This window comes from Falco cherrug, chromosome 12, assembly GCF_023634085.1.
Source record: "Falco cherrug isolate bFalChe1 chromosome 12, bFalChe1.pri, whole genome shotgun sequence".
NCBI lineage: Eukaryota > Metazoa > Chordata > Aves > Falconiformes > Falconidae > Falco > Falco cherrug.
Window position 1 is genome coordinate 10,306,895 of NC_073708.1, and position 23,408 is coordinate 10,330,302.

A 23,408-nucleotide genomic window follows, 5' to 3' on the forward strand; every position below is an offset into this window, starting at 1 on the left:
GTTCTTTCTCACTGAAATTAGTGAAGTGATACAGACATACATTCAGTTAAGATCTGGCCCAATTAAATAAATAAGCCAGTGAGTGTAGCAAGACATTATTTCTTTATTTTTAAACAGCTGGAGTAACAACAGTCCATTTAATTTTTGGAAAAAGTTTAAGGGTAGTATAAATAGGAGGAGCGCTGGAAAATAACCACATATGCAAATACAATAATTTAAAGGGGTAGGCAGAATTCTTTTGGATCAGCTAGCAACTCCTAAAAATGCTTGTGAACCACTGTGCTGTTTTCTCCCCCAAATCCCTCTTTACCCACCAAGCAGCTGAGGACAGGACACATGCCTTTTAGACCAGTGTGGTCTAAATCTGAGAGCTGGGTAAACACCTGTTGGAAATATTTTAATAAAGCAAGGTCGATATATTGTGGTAATTTTCCTTATATTAGACATGAGGAGGGAGAGGAGGTAAAGGGAGTAGATGCCAGTTTGTCCTCTTGCTTTCCGTCCCCACTGATGGGGGACCTCCAAGAAGTGCTTGGCGGGGGGAGAATTTGATTTACCTGCCACTACAGCAGCTCCTCCAGTGGGTCCCCAGGGGATGTAAGGGGACACTTTTGGACCTTGTCTAAGTGCTGCAAAATTAATATTCCTACCTGGGCTCTAATGAATAGAATAAGCAGAGAGGAGGCTCCATCAACAGCCTCTTCTGAGTGGGAGGGGGTTGTGCCCAACTTCATACTCCTAAATAAAAAATTCTATGTTTGGACTCACTGCCTAGCTTTCTTTTATGATTACTGAAGAGAAAAAGACATTTTGAAGTTGTTTACTCTGCTTTAAATAGAAAGATGTTTAAAATAGAGTGGGCAAACAGCAGAGCGGAGGAACCTATTTCACTGCACTCAGTGCCGTGTGAGGCAGGCGGCTCAGCAACAGTTCCTACGCATCTAAAAGCAGGCGAGATAAATCCACCTCTCTGCTTTTCACTGGGGGTGGCTGTCCGAAGGGAAAGGGCATGGCCCAACAACTGACATTCACTTGTATGTCAGGCGGAATGGCGGGCTCCCAGCTGTCCAGGAGGCATCGAGGGAGACTCAGGAGGTGGTGCCCACCCGGGCAGCAGAGACCTGCAGGATGGTCGCAGGTCACTGCCATGTCATGTTTTGCAAGTCTTGATTAAAAAGTGTCCACAGCTATTTTTAAATCCTAGAAAACAGTCCTAACAAGGGAAGACAATTAAACTATTCTATCTTTGGAAACACACTTGCTGACAATGGATTTGGCTTCCTTTCCCTTTGCTCTTTTCTGGCCCCGCTGATTTTTTTTTTTTTTTTTTATCCTGATCTTCAGACTAAAAGACCAGGACCAGATGTATCTGATCCACATGATTTCTATGACTGATCTATTTAAACATACTGATAAATTATTCTTGTCTTAGTTCTCCTTTGCTTCTCCTCCTCCTTCTCCCGCTTCTCCTCCAGGCAAGAAATAAAAATACCTCAACCAGTGGAGAGTCTGTTTGATCTCATCACACAAAGTCTGGTCAGAAACAACATTTTGTCTGATTAAGGATTGTGTTACAAAATCTTTTCTGTTGTGCTACAGGATTAACTCTCACATTGATTTAATGTAAATCATACAAGATCTGAAAACTATAGAGGGTTTTTTTCCTACTTTCTTTATCAACAGCTGGTATGTTATCTGACTATCTAGAGAAACAAAAAATTGCATTTTGTACAAACTCATGACATTTATGTTGGTTTCTGTGAAAAAACAAACAGTCCCTGGTTTATCCCCCACAGTATATATGGGTTTTAGTTATTAATCATTAAGAGAACCCAGAGCTTCCATTTCTAAAGTCATAATTTCAAAAGCGCTAAAGCTAGTGCCTGGCAGCAGCCCTGTCTTCAAATAACCACTGACCAATAATCTCCAATAAACAAGTTAATAAATATTCTACAATGTAGAAGAGAACTTTAGTGAAGAGATCATTGCTAATCCTTCAGATGTATTTAGAAGATAGTATTGAGAAACTGTTGGTCATTTAACATCTAATTTTACACTTAGTAATTCAAGATTTCAGTATGTCCCACCACTGTATGTAGTTTAGATTTGTGTAACATTCGCATGAATTTAATAGGTAAATAAATAAAATCCTTGTTTTCCCTTTACGGATGACGAAGATTGTTCTGCACAGACAGGGCATAGGACAAACATTAACCCCTTGCAGATTTTCACCAAACCCTTAGATTTGTGCAGAACAGCATAAGAACGCAAGTTACCAGTTGCCCATGGCTGAAGAGGCCAAAAGCAGCCCACTGAGGGAGAGGCTGGCCTGTGTACTAGAAAAGACGAACAAGAAACATAAGTTAGGTACATTTAAATCAGAAATGAGATGTGTGTTTTCAATAGTGAGTGCTAACACCCACTGGAAGAGATACTGAGAAGAAGCAGGGAGCGCTTTCTGCACAGATTTCTTCAAGTTAAGACTGTGGGCTGGGGACAGGCTGCATGTGGTGTTAGGAGAAATGTGCCCGACTGCTGCAACAGCGAGATCCTGAAGACGGTCTCAGTGACAGTTAGGGCAAAAAGAAACTCCTAAAAAATTCCAAGACTCATTTGATTGGGTCAAGCTGATTACCTTAACAGCTGTAAGGTATGTCTGTCCAGCTGTGACTACTGGGAAGAATTTTGGTAGCAAGACTGAAAACACAGAAGTTTGCAAAGCCGTGGAGATCTGCTCTCCTAACAAACCAAACAGAGCCAAGCCCCAGCCTCACAGACCAGTGGTGTGGTCAGGAGATCCAGCTCCCCCTGCCTAATCATTCTTATTGAAGCGAAATTCACACCGAATACATTGGGACACTAGCTAGGGAAAGTACAGTGGAGGCCGATACATGGGGATCAGGTTGGTGTTTCTCAAGGCACGCTAACATTTACTCTTACATCCTACCGAGGTTAATTTAAATTTTTACAGTGGTTCCCAAAGAGCTGAGTCGGTCTCTTAGGGAAGGACAGATACAGAAAACCAACTTACTCATTACTTCATCTTGTCCTTCAGTAGCGCCTCTATGTCTGCTTTCAGCTATTGTAACCTGTTTTTTTCAGGCTGAACCTGAAATGGTTTGGTTTGGGTGAATGCCTATGAAAGATATACAAAGTCAACCTTTGTTTACTTGTTCTAGCATTGTTTTTAGTTGCTGCTAATGTCTTCTACCCTACAACAATAAAAAGCTTTTGATTTCTTAATGGTGGAAAATCATAATCCCTTGCATGGAAATGCTATTAGTACCCCATGACATATTGAAACCCCTTATAAACATTGACATCTGTGTGTTAGGTGGGATACCAAGCAAGCAGTCACTTACTGTTTGTAAACAAGCTGAACACTGGAGACGTCCATTCTTGAGTAATCTTGCTGCTCCATGGAACTGACAGTACAGTTAAACAAAAAACCACCAACACTAAAAGCAAATTGCCCCTGCAGCCAAGTATACCCCTACAGTTCATTTGACATTTATCAAGCACATAGAGCAAAATCGTACTGAGAGACGGGAAAAAGAACATAACAGGCAGATACTTCAGAAATCTCTACAAAACCTGTAAATGCTATGAAGAGGTGAGCAGAGAGGGAGAGGGTGCGGAACTGTGGCCTCTGGACATGGCAGGTGCCAGCAGAGCACTGGGGGCTGGCTGCTGCCTGCAAACCCCTGAACCCTGTGCTGTCCCCAACACGCCACTCACACCCCCCAGCACAATATGACAACTCAATAGGAAAACTCTGCAATAATTGAATCAATGCAGATGTTTCTTAGCTCCAACCACATGCAGGATTTATAAAAATTCTATTTTCATATAAATCAAAGTGTCCTTGGAGCAGTATATAATTTGCTACCTGAAAAAACTGCAGTTACTATCATTGGCAGTGAGCTATTCTCACACAGTGTTTACCATGTTTTAATAGTTACTAGACTGGTAGCACAATCCCTTATCTCAGCACTCTCATCTAGAAATCCTAAATCCTATATTTCCTTATTGAATGTATCCTATAAAATCAGTTACTAGTTTTACAGTCCTTTCACCCCATCCCACAAAAATCTGATCAAACCCAAATTTAAGTAATACTCCACAGTAATACAGCATCATTCTCTCGTCTCCAAATTGTAAGGAGTGAGAGATTATTACATGTCAGCAAAGCAGAAAATGGAGGCATAGCAGGGAGAAGAGACTTCTGCTCCAAAGTAGGGGACAAACCAACAAACTCAAGCTTTTCAAGAGAACCTCATCCTCAAAAGGGTGAAAAGAAGTTAAGAGTTTCGTTTCAGCCTTCTGAGTTTGGGCAAAGCATGTAAGGCAATCTGAACACAGTCTCTGTGGATGCAAAGTTCATAGATGTGACAGGCTGCAGCAATGTATTACAAGGTCAGTTATATTTGCTTTTGCACACAAATGGAATGATTCCCATATGGATTTACTGGGCTCATTGACAATGTTACAGAATAGATGCGGTCACTCAGAAGGTCATTCAGTGTGGCTCGGTGTATCATATGCTTTCCTCAGAGCCACTGCAAAACGGATAGCTGTTTCTGGACAGAATACCTGCAGATGCAGTGAATTTCTTCAAAGAATCTTGAGTCGATCACTTCCAGCAGCCCTTGGCGATCCAGTCCTTGCTGCGGCTCTGACTGCTTCTCTCTCCTGTCAGACAGGTATTGAAGGTAAAACTCTGTCAGACCATAGAGTGTGGTTTGTTATTTCAGCTGTTGTTCAACACTGCCACTAACCTTCAAGCTAAGTAAGACCTGGTTAAAGGCCTCGATGCATGCACTGAACTTCACATCTTTTAGTACTTGCACACGACAGCAAAATGCCTCCAGCACTGGAAGGATTGAGTGCTGTTTCAGGTTAACCAGAAAGGTACTTATCTGAAGAAGATATTTAAGTAGGCAAGGAATTGCACACCTGGAAAAGTGCTGTCTTTTCAGGTTCTGGTTTTGTCATTTTACAAAAGATAAAAAAGTCTAATAGAAATTTCCACTTTCAGTAGTTCTCATACAAAAGAAGTATTAAAACTTTTGACCAAAATCTGTAGAGACATTTTATCTTGCTATTTGGCTCAAAGTTTTACATTATAATAATGAAGGTCAAATTCTTCTCTTTGTTGTCATGGACTTCAACAGGATTAGAGAGGTCTTACAGAACAGGATTTGCACCACTTGCAACAAATTAGGCCAAGTGCCACTTCTTTTAAAGCACACTTCATTTCAAGTAAATAATAATAAAAAAAAAAACCAAACCAAAAACAAAAAAACACCACCAAAACCAATCCTGGCACTTGCCTGTTAAAGCATTCACTAAACACATTGCCTCTGACACCAAGCAAACAAAAGAAACTTCTGAAAGAAGATTTTTCTCCATCTGACCTGTAGTGAGACTTTGTATATTGGTCCTTTCCTCTGCTTAAACCTGATAGCCACTTAGTTACTAAGGTGTTTCTTGAAGTAGGTTCAGCTATTCACGTCAAAGTATTTTGAGAATCTGTCTTTAATTTGTTGCTGGAAGAGACAAGACTGTTGAACCTTAAAGCTTTTGCACATTGTGGGAACACATCAGGCCTTGAAAGCCTTTTTTGCAGACCCCACAATACGTATGACTCATGAAATGCTATTCTTTTCTCAGTATGCAATTAAAAAAAATATATTTATAGCATCATACAAACTATTCAGAAACTGTTTTTCTTTGAAGTTTATGCATAGCAAGGGAATAATAATTTGGGTAAATTACATTTTCTTTGAATTGAGGCCACACATCATATCTTTGCAAAATATGCGGTTATGATGAAGGATCCCAATTCCCCAAAATAATTCTGACATTCACAAGTTTGCTGAGGTCTAATGTCTGATTGTTTTTGGCTCAGAAGTGACTTGAGCGCCAAACTACTTTTAAGAACATGAACAGTGGGACAATTTCCTTGCCTTAGGGGTCTCAATCCCGTGCCTCATGCTGGGTCTTTACATACATCCTCAAAAAGGTCCTAAAGTTCTCAAAAAACTGTCTGTGTAGGATTTGTCAAAACCTTTCAGCACAGATGCATTTGTTCCCACTGAAGTTTGTGGCAAGAGCTTGTTAAAACCCTCCACAGCAGAAAGTTATAGCAAGTTGTACATTACATGCCTGTTACTGCTGTTATCAGTTGTGTTCCGAGAACTTTGGTCATACAAGGAATAGCTCAGTGTTCATTTTGGTCCAGACTAGAGAGATACAGAAGTCTTCCCAAAGATGACATTGGAGGCACAATCAGTTGTAACAAAATGTTCTGGAACCGCACCAGGTTTACGGCAGATATTTCGTACAGAGAAAAACCACCCTTTTTCTGAAGCTGATTACAAGGAAGACTAGGAAACGTCATCTTAAGGAAAATAAGAGAAAACTGGTTGTTTCACATGTAACCGGAGAAGAAATGTATGTTCAGTTCTGGATAGCATAGCACCTTGTAACTTGGGCTACAACATGCAGCCAAAAAGTTGTGTTTAAAGCCAGGCTCAAACCTTTTTGTTTCAAGCCTACTCTATTCAGGTTAAAGCCTTCTTCTCGTGCCTGCAGCCCAGCAACAACTTCAAGCCTAGAAATTGTTATGTACGACTCAAATGAGACAAAATCCTCAGTACGTGCAGAAACTCCCCCACCCCGGGTGAACTGGAATGCAGTAAAGATCTATTTGGGAGCAGACACCTGTAAACAGATGAGACACATGACTGAACACAAGTGAAGCAGCTTGTACACCCTCTTTAGCACCACCTTCATCCCCCAGGCTCTTGCAGCCAGCAGATGAAGAGAGGAGCCCTCAATGGTAGCCCTGCTATGGAAACAACACTTGTTCTACTTACAGTACAAAAGGCGTTCTCCTGCAGCTGTTCATGCTGCAACACAACTTAAAGCAGTGGAAGAGTTTAGATGAAAGATTCAAAAACATCAGTAATTTCATTTTTGCCTTCCCTGACTTCATGGTACACCATGAATGCATACAACATCCACAGACCCCAACAACGGGTTGCCTTCGCCCTTAGAAACAGAATATTGCTGCAAGATTTTTTTTTATTTCCTGTGTTTTCATTCAGAGCAACATATAGGGAACTCAAATGCAATAAAAAGCTGTTGCTAAAACATATGCTGAAACACGACCTGGGCTGAAGGAACAACTGTCGCAGTTTGCACACAACTCAGAAGGGCATGTGGGTTCCTGCTGTCACCAGAAGCTGTATTTTAATCACTGCAGAACATGATATGCCTGAGATAAGCATGCAAGAGCTGCACAACAGCCAGTATTTTTCCTCAGGTCACGTCAGGCAAAAAGTACCATAGTTTCTCTTCTCTCCATCTGATTTTATGCCAACACGTACTCGGAAAGCTGTCGTCTGGCCTCTCCGTCCCTGTGATGGATTGCATGAACCTACCAGTTCCCACAAGTTCAATTTTAAAAAGCTTCTGTTCACTTATGTCTGCCTCATAAAAGATCTTGTGCTGATTTTCTCCCCACCCCCTTCACGATTAACAAACATGCCGCTAAGAAAGAGCTTCACCATCAATCGGATTTCATCGCTGATTAGACGGGAGATACCCGGACTGCATTTGCAGTGGGCCTCCTCCAGCTGTTTTTGCTTCTAAAATTAGCTCAGCTATTTCCTGAGAGAAGTCTCAGCCCAGAAGGAGACACCCCCACCACGCAGTACCTTTGAGCGGTGCCAGAAAGCTGTAAAGCTGAACAGACTGCCTGAGGAGGCCAAGAAACTGTTCACCCCGCCGCCGGCAGCGGGGGTCACGGGAGCCCCTCCTGCCATGCCCCACGCGGAGGGGCCCGTATCTGAAGCACCAAAGGTCCAGTCAGCAAGGGAAAGGCAGCAACTGGCCTGAGGACGAGACACCGCTCATCAGCTCCATCCCCTGCGTCACCAGAGCTGCCGTTACCCCTTGTGCCAGTGGCCGGGTTCGCTGCTGAGCGGCAAGGCCGCGCTTCCCGGGGTGCCCCAGGGGTGCCCCCGCAGCCACCGGGGAGGCAAGGGCAGCGACGCGCAGCCGCCATCCTGCCCTCCCGCCTAAACAGGGGCTCTGCCCGACTGAACCAGGAGCATTAAATGCAGCCAATTTACTCAGTGCCGTGAAACTCAGCACATTTTGGAGCAAGCGACAGAAGTTCTAGGAGCCACGTTGCAGGCAATGTATCTACGTCAGAATCTGTGCAGGCCTCGTTTATACGGGCTTACATCCTTCTGACAGTAGGAAAAAGGTTGGACCCTGACAAAAATAGGTTACAGCTACTTTTGCAAGACACATACATATTCTCCCTTCACCCAGGTTCCCTTTCTCCCACCAGCCAGCCCATATCGTGAGATCTGAGACAAACCTCTAGTCCAGGTGCTGTGCTGCAGCGGGTCTCACCAAGAGATTAAGAGGAGACATTTCTTTTTGAAACGAAGAACCAACAAAACCACGTCCTGCCGCAGACAGTTCTGAAAGGGCAGGCTGAAGATGGGCATTATGGAGTCAGATGCAGTTTCTAACAAGTCATTAGAAGAACAAGACACTGACTGCTTTGGAAGTTCTGCTTGAGCAGTACTTAAGGAAAAAAAAAAGTAATCAAGTTGTAGCAGGATGGGAGGTATGCCTCATGTAAGCATATAGTTTCTTTATCTAACATGTACTGTATAAATAGGAAAGTTCTTCAGTAACTGAGTGAAGCCAGCATAAAAAAAATAATAAAAAATAAATCATACGCAGCTGAGGTTTCTAGGGAACTAATACTACAAGGCCTGAGGAGCCCTTTGAAGTAGGATAACTTGGCAATACTGCAAGTAGTGTCTTCAGTTTTATAGACAAGGTTTGGGATGAAAGAAAGAGGCACAAGAGATCCCTTGTTCTTTTACTTGTTCCTTCTTTCTGACATCTTCATACCATAATTAAAAGCTTTGAGTTTTAACTTCCAGGACTATTTTTTTTTTATGTTCAAAATTAAGAAGAGAAAAAGAGAAGGGAGCATCTCTTTGCAGCTACTACATTCTTTATGCACCCGAGGTTTAATTTAGGCAAATCAACATAATGTCAAAGCAACAAAATCAAATCATTGACATGCAAGCACACAACAGTCAAAAGTGGTGGTTTGTTTTTTTTTTTAAAAAAAAAAAAGTAAAAAAATCACTCCCACCTATATGCACATGCAGGATTATGCAATACTTATACCAGAACTGCATCTGCTCTTGTGTCTGAATTGGTTGACCCAAAATGGAAGGGGAGGAAACCAAAACCAACAACAAAATGCTAAAACATTTTGCTTTCAGGAGCTTCATTAGATTTTATTCCCACAATTACAAAATAAAAATCAGTTTGCTGCTGCAAACTAATTCTGTACCACTGATTGCAGAGGTGATAAGCTAGCTAGTGCTACCTGAGATTCCTGCTTTCTATTGTCAACTGTTTTTGCTTTGTATTATATCTTTTTTACCATATCTATTAGGCCGTAACAGAAGCCTCACAGAGACTCCACTGCACTATCAGCCAGAGCCTAAGGCTTCCTTTTGAATGTACCTATTTAAACTAAACTTTAAAAAAATATGTTTTTTCTAGCATCTTCTTTTCAGAAAGGGGCTAACTGATACTTCCGAATCAAAATGCTTTTAAATTCATGACTCAGATCAAATTTTTCTGCTAAAGTGAAACAAAAATCACAAGTTCTCATAACAATTTTTTGGGAGATGTGCTAAGGATTAAGCGAGCAAGAGCCGTCCACATCAGCAACGACATCCGTACCTCAGGCTCTCGCGGCTAAACTGTTCCTATTAGCCAATAGCTCTAGGCTACGTTTTGGTGTGAAGTCTGTGAATGGCGTTTGAAACCTTTGTAGTTCCCTGTCTCCACAGTCAAATTTTACAAAAAGAATGTTATTTTGCACTGCTAACTATAACAAAATACCCTGTCTGCTATGCGTACCAATCAAGTAGGATATTGCACTTGAAAATTCACTAAAAGATGTTATTCTGTTCAAGAAAGCTACCAAATAATGAACGATCTTCGCGTTGGACATACAAGTGTCCAAAACCAGAATGGATGTTGGGAAAAACAATGCGGTGACTGACAAGCAAGATGTTTTTCTCTGGCAAGTGGATAATCTTACCTTGCTAGGAGGATATGCACAATTCTTAACTGTTTCTTTTACTATTTTTTTTGGTGGGGAGAAGAACTTTTCATAAGTGGTAACATATCAAAATCATATCATTCATGTAGGATTTTGAACTCAAATAAAAGGTTAGGTTATTGAGGAAAAAAGAATTATTTCATAAAAATGCTCACTGAGGCACCGATACTGACAATTTTGGGCCAACTTCTTCCTGTCTTGGTAAAGACACTGACATGATTACTTAAGACCACAAAATGCAACATGCCTGCTCACGAAGGTCACATATAATCCGCCAAATAAAAAAACGCCAAACATACAGGGAAAATGGCATTCAAAGACCCATACAAAACCAAAAAGCCATTAGTTGGAAGTATTGAGGAAAAATGAGATACTGCCAAAATTGGGTGGTTTTTTTTTCAGTCCTGTTAACAGCTTAGACCGTGTTTTCACTACAGGCATGACTGCTCTCTTTAACAGTAAGCACCAAGGACTCAAAGAAAGATAAAGATGCAAACAAAATGGATCGTAAGAGAATTGACGCAACAGAAGTCAGTGCAAACTTCACAAACTTCCTTATTTAATGACTTTCCAAAATATAGCATAATGGTGATTTCAGTCTAATTGAGTTAATATTAACTTCTAGGAGCTTGTAATTAGTTTAACGTACGCTCTTAGTCGAGATAAGACTTCTCTAGAGCACAAGGACTATTGCCAGTGACTCGCTTATTACAATTTGCTTGAGTTGTACTAAAAAGCTAATTTTTCTTTGTATGCTTAAACCAAATCCTGTTAGACTCTGTAAATTATAATCCAATTATACAGCCTCATCTAGCCTATGCAGATACTCTGCTAAAGGAGTCAGTGCACAGCAGGAAAACGCAACACGCTGCAGCAGCGCTTTGTAGTGACCGGGTACAGACACATCAAGCCCAGTAGCCAGCAGGGACCGAGCAGTAACCGAGCGTAGCCCCTGTGTTACGCACATCCAGTCTTTTGTTGACACGCTGTGCACATTGATTCTCCTCACTGCTGTTAGTACAGAGTTCCAAAAGTAGCGTATCATGTAAAATATAAGTTGCCAAAGTAGATATGTTAAATGGCCAAGGATGGTGATTTTCAGAGAAACTCTTCACATCCAGCTCCATCCATTAAAGAATCTGAGGATTTAAGTCTGTATCTTTCAGTCAGATGGTCACTAAACTCCAGTAAAGTGCTGTTTGCTACTACAACCCTGAGGAAGAACGTGGTGTCCATAACAGCGAGGAAGATCGAGACTCCTACAAGTGGCCTACAACAAACGCCCAGTGTAAAGCCACTGGGAATCCTCCCCTGGCATGGATACCAGGCAGCACAGGGGGATGTTGTGTACAGGGCACCCGGCACACCTGCTGAGCACACTCCCCCAGCCTTCCTTTGAGGAAGAACAGGATTCACGCTTTTCTTTTAAAGATGCGCAGAGGAAGAGCACAGCAATAGCGCTTACCTGCGCTGTAACTCCCTCGTAGTTAAGGCGTTCCCCAAGGAAGCAAGCAGAAATCCTCTCCTTTTCCCACAGCGAGGCCATGGTGTGGCACAACCGTAGGGGCCGATGTGCCTTCAGCTAGCTAAAGTCAGAAAAGAAGAATACAATAAACCCCCAGAAACACCATCCACACTAAGCAGCAACGAGTTTTCTACACCAGTCTCTTGGTGGCTGGATTTTCTGCATCTTTACTCCAATCAGCCGTAATAAATTACAGTCATACAGGAACCAACTTAGGCTATGTAGGTACAGCCTGAAAACATGAAGAGAGAACAGCTAGAGAGGATCCCATGCTATCAGCTGTTTTCTCAGAGCTTAGGACAAAGTGTTCACTGAGGACAGGGTACTCTGAAGGCACTTGTAAACCAGAAGCAGCTCTGCTGCTGGAGAACATCCATACTGGGTGCTTCCCGTCCGGCTTTGGCAGAAAGGAGAGTCTCATCTCCACAGCAAGTTCATCCTCCCAAGTTCCTGACGTGCATTACCTTTGGAAAATAAGATACCCTAGCTGACTAGCCCCTCTCCCAGCAGTGTCACAAGCCTTTCTGGACACACCATGCATCATTAAGCCTGTGATGTGGTCTAAAAGGTGAAAAGAATTAGTAAAACTAGCTAGCGTCAACACTAACTGTAGCTCCCAAAGAAAGGCATGGTTAACCCTCACTTGATCTTACACACCGTATCCTTGAGATACTTGAGAAGCATTGGACTATTTGGTAAATGCTGAGGCAGTTTTAACAACAAAAAAAAAAACAAACCTAATTAGCATTCATCCTGTCTTAACTCTGTATGTACTAACCATGTGTGGGGTACATCTCACACTTAAAGGTAAAAATATGCCTTAATACTGCCAACATTTCCAAAGTCTGTTGGGGAAGCTGGACAAAGAGGTCGGGGGTTTTTTCAGTGATAGTTTGATCTTGTCTCCCACTTCTACACAGTAGCCAAAGAGATGGCATTTTCAAGTTTAAAAATCCATTACTGTATGCTTTATCCTCAGGAATAAAAAGAAAAAAGCATACGTTAAGACTGCATTAATTAGTACTTCATGCAAAGCAGACTAGGTTAATATTTTGTAACTTCCAAGTAGTCTTTGAATCTATAAATATTACTCAACTTTCTGGTTTTCTTCAACATCTTTCCATCACAAACTTGTGAAATTGATATATTTTGCTTGACCGTGTTGGGGAAAAAAAAGAAAAGTCAGGAAAGCAACTACAAAAGTAACAAAGAATTAAGATAAGTTTAGGTAAAAATGAAGAACAGGAGCAGCATGTAGAAGATTTTTTACTTTAATTGTTCAGTATGTGGTTTAGCAGAAAGAAATAGTGGCCTCACACACTGAACATTTACGAGTTTGTAAATAAGCAAGACAACAGTAGAGCATAAAAACTTTTATAAATAGTGGACTAAGACAATATGGACTGAAGCTCAGTCTAAATTAAACATCTAATTTTTATTTCATCACTCAGAGCTATTCTGAACTTAGTTTTACTTAAAGCGTGAAAGAAAACATTGGAGGTATTTCTCATCTGCTGTAGTTAGACACTAGGATCTCGTATTCAAAAACTGTAGAAATACAGCAAGTAGTTACGCAAAGACAGTGAATGAAAAAAAGTACATAAATTACATATGCAGGCATGAGCCTTCCTACATGTCTACATTAATTATTTATGTAAGAAAACTATAGCAGGACTCTTCATATGCACATAAATATTTGTGGAACTGGGAATCAGTCAAATACTGGGAAAAAAATTCTTCTTACGCTAAAAAAAAGTTTCAATTAGGTTGTGACCACATCTAAAACAGTCATGAAGCTCTTAAGCTCTGCTGTTGATCATGACATCATCACAAGGAGAAGAGTAATTAAAAACTTCCTTACATGTGTATGAGCCCTAAGTCCAAAACTAGCTGAAACACATAAACTGCAACAAATTAACATGGCTCATCTTTACAAAAACGTTAGTCTGCACCAGTTTTCCTCACCAGTGGAACGACTGATGCATCTGACACACTGTCTGATTCGTCTGTTAAATGTTTTTATTTGGGGGCAGCGGGGGGTGTGGGAAGGAGAAGTATGAATGTAGGATTTCAAAACGAAGGATTTCAGATGGACAGAGCAAGCCCTCATACCGGATCAAAGATCTGGACTTTGACTCCATCACAATGAGGACTGCTACCTTTAGAGCTACCCTTTTGCCATACATTTACCAAGGTACAAGGACTGTAAATTCAGGCTAACACCGAGCCTGAAAAGCATACAATGTACCCACTGTGTCTGCAGTCGTTAATATTTTACAGCAATTGAGAACTATAAACTTAATTTCCTGTACATTGTGTTTGTGTATGCAAGAAACCATGCGGTAGATAGAAGTCACTAAATTTAGCTCTGCAGAGAAAGCGAAGCGGCCATTAAGGGAGGGCATGAACGCTCCGCGTGCTCCTGTGTGTCTCCAGCTGCCACCTACAGTAACGTACCAGCACAGACAGAAAGTTCGGTAGTGCAGTATTGCATAGCAGAAAAGAAGCCATCTCATTCTGCTTGATGAAAAAATAATAATTTGAGGCATTGGTGTTAAGGAAAACTGGTGTTAAAGTTATAGGAATAATGAACAACTCTTATTTCCTTACAATACAGAGAAACAGGGTTCTTCATTTCTCTTGCTCTCCCACCCAACCAGAGCGTATTTTCAAGTGTTTGTTCCACCTTCATTAGAAACTTTCCTATCCCTGCCTCACATTTCTGAGAACAAGTCTCAGGACATTTTCTTTGATGGTACTATCTAACTTGCTTATCTCCTGCACATCTTGTACATCTAGTTGTACTCATTTGTTTTGGAAAGAACTATGATGAAATTATCCTGATGTAAATACCGCATGAATATTACTACAGTACAGCTCCATCTAACATGAAAAACAAGTACCTCTAGCATTAGATAAATTCTTGCCCTTCCCATTATCTTTTAAGTCCCTTCTACTTCTGCAGAAGATGCCAAAAAGTTGTCTGTGTGACAGAAAAGGCCACTTCTCTTGTTTTTCCAGTCTGAGTACTCTTTGTTGGTGTTGAGCTCTATTTTTTGGCTCTTTGTTTTCAGTTTTCCATAAACTCTCCAAGCAGTTTCAATTCCAGCATCATCGTGTATACAAGCATTGCTAGCTTCTCCTCAAGACAGGAGAGCATCCCACTTCTGCAGTGCATGAAGCCCTTCCAGTTACACCTGGCTTCCTCTCAGGTGGTCACAGCTTTTACCGGTTTTGGTATCCTGAGTGTGTCAAGCTCCAGGCACGCTTAGTCAGACTTCTGTTAAGTAACCCAGACAAAACTGTTAATGGATTTTTGGTGGCTTCAGACTGTTAAAACTGCATGCTGTGCCATCTGCTAAGTGATTCAGGAAATACAGAAAGGATCACAATCTACTGGAAGTGTCTCACCCCACTTCAGAGCACTGAACCAAATTTCCAGCTGCACAGGACATTGTCTTCTGGCTTTGACTTTTGTATTTCTATTTTACTGTAAAATTAGATTATAAATTAAACATAACACAAAACATCGCTGGCAGTTCATATCCCATTTGGTAACTGACACAGTAAGAATAAAACTCATGGAATTAGACTTTCCCACATGTTGAAGGGGTTTGAACACTTAAAGGAGATACACAAAGAAGGAACACTGATATAATGTACTACTACCATGAAATTATTAGAAATTTGACTTAAACATTTTGCCATCTGGAAAGTGCTTTTATAAAAGTTAGCGAGGATTGCTTTCATGTTAAGGCTATGTTCCTACACCTCGGGATCGCTGGCTAGCAAGAAGGCAGAGGCTAGAAAAAGCAGCATCTCCAGCATGGTGTTAGCGCTCAGCCGTCTCTCTGGAGTCACTGAACCCGACCGAGTTGAAGCATGAGAAGCATCGCACCAAGTGAAGGAAGAAGAGAAAAATTTAAATCTAGAAGCACATTAAGCTCCAGAGAGCCAGAATGACTGTGATTACTATGAAAACCAGAAGCAGGAGTCAAAATATTAAGCTAAGATTCAGAGGACAGCGCTGCCAGAAAGCCATGCAAATACAATTACACATATAAACTCCACAAATACCTGAGGATTCTTTGAGACCTTATTTCATTAAGCAGAGGTTTCTTTTTTTTTTTTTTTTTTTTTTTTAAATTTGATTTCAAAACCACCGGGTCCTGGACATAGCTGTGACTTTGGTGGTATTCAGCATGCTTTAGTTTGATTCAGGCCAATGAAGCAGGCTGTTGCATCTGACCAGCACTGGACCCAGAGCAGCACAGAGCGCGGAAGCAGTGAGGGCAGAGCATGCTAAGAGGCTAAGAGGGAGGCAGGCAGGGCAGTGCCCTCCCCGACAGCAGCCCTGTCCCACCATACCTGGCAGGGGTGAGCAGAGCAGGTCCACGTCTTCAGACAGGACAGGAGGAAGGTCCAAGGTCAAGCTAAGAAGGTGAACCAGCAGGTGAGGGTCAGGCCCAGATCTGTAGACAGTAACCAGGGTCAGGCACAAGCAGCGATCACCAGGGAAGTCTGCAGCAATCAGGCAGGTCTAAAGTCAAGCCAGAAAGTCAAGTCAGAGCCAGGGTCTGGATTACAGGGTGTGCAGCCAGGCAGGGGCATGGCTGCAACACAGGGACCTTAAATGTACCAGCAGGAAGGAGGAGGATGTGCCTGGGGCTCTGGCAAGGTGTTTTTTAAACCCAGAACAGCCAGAGGCTTTATTCTGGATCACGCACTAACCACGTTTTCAAAATTTAAACGCTACCATTAAAACAGAAATACAGGGGCAAGGTGGGAGGAAGGAGGGTATGCTTCCTTCAGGCATGGAATACAGACACAGGGTTTTCCCTCTTCATTTGTCATTTTATTTCCCACATTCGCTGTGTTAACAAGAGCAAGTCAAGTGCATTAATTAGAATGTATGTAGGACAAAGTGAAAATATATCCTGAAGTTAAAGCATAAAGCAAAACCTAAAATTCTACACTCAAACTTTCTTCTTTTGACTTTTTTCTTCTCAATTCTAAGACTCAAATAACTTTGGTAATAAAGTTTGCATGAGCTTTACACATTTCGTATCCAGAATGCTTCCTATAATCATAAAAATTTTGAGTGGAAAAAGGAAAAATTTGTCACGCTACAAGTAAATTCAAATTCAGTTGCACTCGTCATATCTTTCTTCAAACTGCTCTCAATTATTTGCTTCAGTGCTTGTCCTAGCTTTAATTGATCAAACCTGTGGATGACATTTCTGATATCTGAAGTAGTAAACATTCATTCTGACCAGGAATTTGTAGGGAAATTCTTATGGGAACTCTCGCAAACTGGAATATCTTCAGTTAAGCAACTGCTGAACAGATTCCCCACACAGAACCAAATCTAGTTGGTTTTACTGGACATGTCTATGCTTTTTTGCAATAGGAGGAAGATAATTTTATGTTGAATCACTGATTTATTATGAGTCACAAGAAGTGAATTGGCTTCGGTGGAACATGAATCACAAAGCACTGCATTATCTATTGCTACTTCCTCAGGCTAAATTTCTTGCTGCTTGTGGAACTCTTGACATTTCTATTGTCATGTCTGACTCTCACATGTCAAACATACTAAGAGGTTTAGATTCTTCATTACCTAACATCATGAACTTAACAGAAACCGTTGCAGCAAACGCCAACAGAATTAACTTCCCCAAACAAACTGCAAATCGCTCGCGTAAGAGCATACTTCAGAGAGGAAACTGTCTGACCTAAAACTACAGATTTAATTTTTAAGAGTCAAAGCTAAAGGCCAAGTTCAACATTTCCTAGTCTCAAACCCATGTTATACAATGCTCAACATGTAGAAAATGCAAAATAAAGTACTAGGAAGAGGCTGTATATATTGAAAAGCTACTCAGAAATGGCATAGTGGAACATGAGTAGGTCCGACTACATCTGAAAGGAGTACACTCAGGACTCCTGTACTCTCTAAGAAAAATGACTGAGTATCACAGGGATTAGCATTTGTAAATATTACAAATCAGTCAAATTTACTGCATAGATCTTCTGTTTACTATGAAAAAAAAGATCATCTAAGCCAAATATTTGTCTGCAAAATACTTGGGGAAATTCAGATTAAAAAGTCTGATACAAACGTATACAGACCTGTGAAAAGCCCGCATGGTTATTTCAGCACGCCATGTGTTGAACTGAAGGGTCACCCTAGCAGCTCTGAAGAGCAGCAAACCTCCATTACCCCAAAACATCCTACATCCAGGGACTTCACTTGCAACTTTATACTCACCAAAGGGTGTACCTTTCATCCAACTTTTTCCCCTTCTTCTGGGAAAAGAAAACAAAAAATGAACTAATGATTTCTGCATCTGTTCTTTCTTAGGCTTCTATTATCATCATCACCACCATCATCCCCAGTTCAGGCTTACCACTTTATTGTAAGTCTCCCTCACTTTCCTTCACCAGAGCCAAGACATGCTATACATCTTTTTGATGTTTTTTCCTTTTTTTCAGGGCAAACTCTGAGGCAGAGAGAGAGAGAGGTTTCTCAAGGTTCTTTGGCCAAAATACCAAGTTACGAAGCTGAAGTTCATGAGATGTAGCAAGACTACCCCACAGCCCAAGTCCACTCTGGAAGTCTGCTGCACCAGCATCTGCCGTATCAGCTCTTTCCACAAAGGGGAGATAGTTTCAGCAAGAATAATTCAACTTCCCAGAAACTGAAATCTCTGTGTTTTCTTGTAAGGGCATCTAAGTTCCCATACTCATTGCTGCATGCACACATATCCTCATTTATTTTCTCATAGAACTAATAAGCAACTTCATGCTTCAAGATATGACTGCTGAACTTCAAAAAGCCTTCATCACCGAACAGAATCCAAATTGTCTTAAGGGGGGCAAAGTCAGACCTGTAGTTACTGTGAAACAAATTCTTAACAAAATATGGGTTATAAGCACACAGTTTCGAGATCTTAACAATAAATACTTGACCCTTCAAGGTGCACAGGTAGTGGGAGAGATCTTTTCTTTAGTGTGTAATGAAAACTTTCAAGCATCTCACAACATCCTTAGGTAACCACTACCTGTCACCTGAAGACCAGGACTACCAAGGACGAACCCCTGGTCAGTAAGGCCACATCAGCAAACCTAATCTTCTGACTACACAGAGAACAAACTGGCCAAGTGAAGCCAGTGCCTTCAGTTAGGAGGTTTGTTTGCTCTTATAGGCTTACTGAGCTGGGTGACACAGAGAAGCTGCACAGACCACCTCCTTTCCCTGCAGTGTTTTTCCATGCCACATGTAATACTGTACAGAGACATACAGATGAGTTCTGCATAACGAGTCTCAGGTATCTGGGACAGCATAATCCCACTGTCCTTATCTCTCCGTTTCTCAGCACAGCATGAAAACTCCCCTAGGACAAGCTCTCTCTTCCTCATCTCTCAGGCAGCCAAGAAGTTTTCTTGCTAGTATCTAGACAACGTTAAGTAATAGTCTCTACCTGTCTGGTGGGACAGTAATGTCTCACTTCCATGTATCAACATTTAATTCCAATTATTGTTTTTCTTCATGCAATTAAGCAGGTGGGGCGGCGAGACAGATACAGAAAATTCAGTACATCCCTCAATCTCCTTTTACTTTTCCCCTGAGGGTTGGAAATGAGTTTACATGAAGAGGGGAAGAGGAAAAAAAAGTCAAAGGGAAAATGGATACATCGTCTTCGGTTGGTAACTTTTGAGTGTAAATATTCTTTGAACTGAGAAAACAACAATTTGGAGGAAGACAGGAGTCACTGTAAAGATACCACATCTCCCCACACTGCAGCTTCAAGTTTAAAAGATGAGATACATGAACATAAAAGCTTCCAACATCCCCAGGCCTGTCACAAGAACCTACATTTCTCTTTTCCCTCCACCACTAGAGCATTTCCAGCATTAACGTCACAGTCTGTTTGGCTAGTTCTGCCTTCTGATAAAATAAATATCACTCACCAAAACAGACAGTTCCCAAAACACGTATCTGATGATGTTTCATCACTTTACACAGCAAATCCCTGCTCTTCTACTGTGTGAGTGGGGATACAGGGCTGGAGGTCAGAGTGACATTTAAAGATGTCATAAGAGAGAATAGGGGAAAAATAAATAAAAGCAGCTGAAGTAGCTTCACTTTTAAATCTCTTCTTTTTCCCCTTAAAACCAACAGCAATCTTGGAATCTGTAGTCATGTTTAGGTCACCTCTTAGTGCTACCATATCAAGACTTCAAAGAAAACGTTGAGCATAAAACTTCCTGAAATGCTCTGTAGATTTCGAAGTGATTGAGAAACAACCAAAGCATTACCGGAAAAATAAGTGGTGGAATGAGAAAGACAAAGCACAAGAAAAAGCTTATAATATTCTCTTCCACTCTTGGAAAATAATTTTTCTATAGAGAAACAAAATTCATAAAGCCATGATGCTGGTTTAATTTTTGAAGCACACCACATAGTAACCATGATAAGTCAGATGTGTCCAGACTGTTCAGAAGGTTGCTTTAAATACTATCAGCAGAACTATGCACATGTTCTATTTCCTCAAGACTTACTCTTTGCTTTTCCATCAACTGTAAAGGCACAACGGTTTAACAATATCTTGACAGACTTGACAGGCAACACTGAATCACAAACTGGTCTTCTGTAGTACGCTATTGTCTGTTAAAGACAAGGAGATCTGACCTGTTACTGTAAGAATCATTTTTCAGCACTGGCGATGAAGAAAAGGTAATTCACGTACACACCTTGTACACAGATTTGTGGAAAATAGAGTTGCTACTGGATGTTCAAGTCAGAAGTTATTCTTATGAGAATTATCTTAAGAGTTATTTCATGTTTTCTTGTTTAAATTGGGATACAACAATTATCTTGGTACCAGACTGTTATCAATAACGATGGCAGAAATTAGCAAAAATATTTGCATAAAGCACACTTTATTTTTCATTCACTGAACTGCAAATATCAGATATTGGTAAGAGTTGCAGATGATTGCCTAGTTATTGTCAGAGATATAACCCTAGCAATTAGCAATGTGTATAGTTAAAAAAAGAAGACAAATATTAATGTAATTTCCTATTGATGCACTTAAGCACAAACAAACCATGCAAAATATGGAAAATTCTTGCTTATCATGGCAAAACATTTACCTAGACTTGAAGTGCCTTCAATATAACCAACTCTGTTAGATCTTATTAATAGAGGGAAGTGAGATTACCCAGACCAGACAAAAAGGCTCCACAGTTCAACTGCCTTTTGCAGCATTTGCAGCCATTACATGTAATGGAGAAACCTACCTCAATTTCACTTAACTTGGTGATTGTAACTCTGTGGGAACAGCCCTGCACTACCAACACTTCTGCTACATGAGAGGTTTGTTGAACACAAAAGACTGAAAATGGTGGCAGAACTTACTACTAGCTACGTTGCTATTTTTGATCTTAAGGGATGAAAACACAATAAATGGAAAAAAAACCAAACCCCAAAAACAAACAAAAAAACCCCCACCAACCAACCAACCCAGAAAAGTAACTATAACACATAAACATAACTATTCCCTCCATAGCTGTTTCCTTAAGGATGCTTTTCTATTTTATTTCAGAGCAATGCTCCGGGACCGCAGAGAAAAAACGTATTTTATAATCCCACATAGGTCACATCTCAGAAATGCATAAATTTTAAGAGAAATAAGTTTCACTAGCAAGGCCCAAAGCAATAAAGCCCATACATCCTTAATGATCTATTTGTGATTTTTTTTTTTAAACATAAATAACATTTTTCTCCTGCTCTACAAAAACTACTATCTGTACGATACTTCCACTATTACTAAAATTTCTGTTACTGTACTTATTCAAACTTTTCTGAGCACTCTGTATAGTAGGCACTCCGATAGTAGGGCCTGTAGCAATAGGACAGGGGGCAATGGTTTTATGCTAAAAGAGGGTAAATTTAGATTAGATACCAGAAATAAATTCTTTCCTGTGAGGGTGTTGAGGCACTGGCACAGGTTGCCCAGAGAAGCTGTGGGTGCCCCATCCCTGGCAGTGCTCAAGGCCAGGCTGGACAGGGCTTGGAGCAGCCTGGGCTGGTGGGAGGTGTCCCTGCCCACAGCAGGAGGGTTGGAATTAGATGGCCTTTAAGGTCCCTTCTCAACCCAAACCATTCCCTGATTCTACAATTTATATTGGATACAGCCTTTTAGAGACGTAACTTATGTTAAGATGCTTTTGTAGGAACACCAGCATTCTTTCACAGAGGTATTTAGCAAACACAGGCTATAAACTTGACACTCCTTCACTGTACTTTCCTATTATGTTTTTGAGGTTGAAAACAAATAAGTTGATCAAGATTCCAACAAGTATTCTTTGCTGGGAACATTTGTTTTACTCTAGGAATAACTGCACTGTCAGTTTGATATGGCTTAGCCATCCTGCTTACACCCATTAATTTTGAAGGGACTTCATCATATACAAGATCAAGCTATTCGGGCCAATTAAGCAAGCACTATTTTCACTGAATAACAGAATAAGGAGTTTTAGCTTTCTCAAGACAGGACTGAAGAAGTTCTTCCCACTCTGAAGAAGACTAAAACATTCTGTGTCTGATGTTCATCAGAAGGCACCTTACAAAGCCAATCAGGTTGGATGCTACCACTGCCATACTACAACATGTTTTAACTTACAAAGAGGTTGATGAGCCACTTCTGCCCACAGAAAATATACAATGCAACTGAGTTTAAGATGAAACATGGACGGTTTAGTACCTACTTAGTTAGGTAGGTACCTTACAAGGCTTTGGAAACTCCTAGAACATAGAATTGCTTCCCTTCAAACCCAGTAGTAAGCCAGCTTTTGAGGAAGCTGCAGGATAATCAACTGAAAAGATGTCAGTTATCACAGGAGTAGTTTGAGGGATGTGTAAGAATTATTTTATTTCTCACATTCATCTGGTCTAATAACAGAAACCACATTAAGAGTTAGTAGGAATTTTTGATTTACTGATACGATGTCGGGATAAAGGACATAAAGAGCTCAGCCCAGCTGTAAGGTCACACCTGAAGTCTGACAAACACAACGTGCACACTGACAAATGTCCTAGCTTGGACAGGTAGACTCTGTTACTCATCACACCACTAAGTCCTATACCGCTGGCTAAAAAGACAGGATCTGTGTTTTCTGTTGAGTACAAGCTGAAAGGCACAGGTAACTTGGTATTTTTAAGTTTTTGTGCTAGATCTATTACTCGGTCAGGGAACAAGAGAGAGTATCTCAAAGTTCACAACCAGTGCTGTTGGGAGCTGCTTCTCCTCAGCCAGTCATCTACAAACACAGGTCTGCAGTTTATCTGGATGCACTACACAAACCATGGTAAGTGATCTGAAACCTCAGGTTCGTAGCCTATTATGAACACTGTGAGCTAACACAATTTTTCATGTATATTTTCCTTAGCCTGTAGCAAACGCAAGGTAACACACTCTTGTAACTTTTGTTAACAATGACAAATGCAACTATGCTTAAAAATTTCACTACTGGCTGCAGGTAAAACACTGACTTGAATTTACTATCACATTGTCAGCTGTACAAAATCCATTACAAGATGAGAACATTTCAAATGGCTCCTTCACTTGCTGATAATCACCCCTTTCATGTAGTGCTATGACAAGACTGCCAAAGCCACAGAAGATATTAAGAAAA

At 40.8% G+C, this 23,408-nt stretch overlaps 1 long non-coding RNA gene across 1 annotated transcript; it reads right to left on the minus strand.

The window, feature by feature from the left end:
• Positions 1-1,753: 1,753 nt before the first annotated feature.
• On the minus strand, positions 1,754-17,877 carry LOC129737225 (uncharacterized). The gene is made up of 3 exons (XR_008734807.1): positions 16,074-17,877; positions 11,646-11,766; positions 1,754-4,692 (listed from the first exon to the last, which is right to left on the minus strand). It is a non-coding gene; the product is annotated as an uncharacterized LOC129737225 (long non-coding RNA).
• Positions 17,878-23,408: the final 5,531 nt, after the last annotated feature.